The sequence below is a fragment of the Pseudophryne corroboree genome, chromosome 7 (assembly GCF_028390025.1).
Source record: "Pseudophryne corroboree isolate aPseCor3 chromosome 7, aPseCor3.hap2, whole genome shotgun sequence".
Taxonomy (NCBI): Eukaryota; Metazoa; Chordata; class Amphibia; order Anura; family Myobatrachidae; genus Pseudophryne; species Pseudophryne corroboree.
Genome location: NC_086450.1, coordinates 130,339,373 through 130,340,072, shown reverse-complemented (window position 1 = coordinate 130,340,072; position 700 = coordinate 130,339,373).

The window sequence follows — 700 nt, the reverse complement described above, 5'->3', positions numbered from 1 at the left end:
ACCTAAGAATCCCAGATGCAATCGCATTATTAAGGTATGATTATGAGAATCTTAACATAAGGACTCTCTATCTGTCTTCCAGGACAATGTGGGATTTGATATCTATATAAGGTGTTTTAAATGGATACCCGGCCTTTGTTTATATCCGGCCTTTGTTTATCAATACAGGAATTTGGAGCAAAAACTTATTTTGTGCAATTGTAATATATATATATATATATATATATATATATATATATATATATATATATATATATATATATATATATCATATATATATATATATATTCATATATATATATATATAGTCATATCTTTATTTATACTTCTTTTTTCACAGGTTTGTTAATCTTTGAGCATGATTCTTTCGCTAGCAGTGTGCCAAAGAATGCCTTCGGAAAGGTCCATCAAAGGCATTCCATGGCCAATATCTTCACTAAGTTTTCCTCAAACCCATTAGAGGTATGCAGGAAAATAAGTATAGATTGATAACCAAATTAAACGGTAAATGTGTTGATGATGTGACATAATGTAGAAAGTGTTTGAATATGCCCTTTGTCTGATAATGTAATGGGCTAGTGTAGTCCTATAACAAATGTAGGAATATCCCAATTTCAGGAAACATTATTGTACATATGTAACACATTGTTTATATTTGTTTGTTATAATCACAAACCAAGGTTGTAAATGGAACATGATT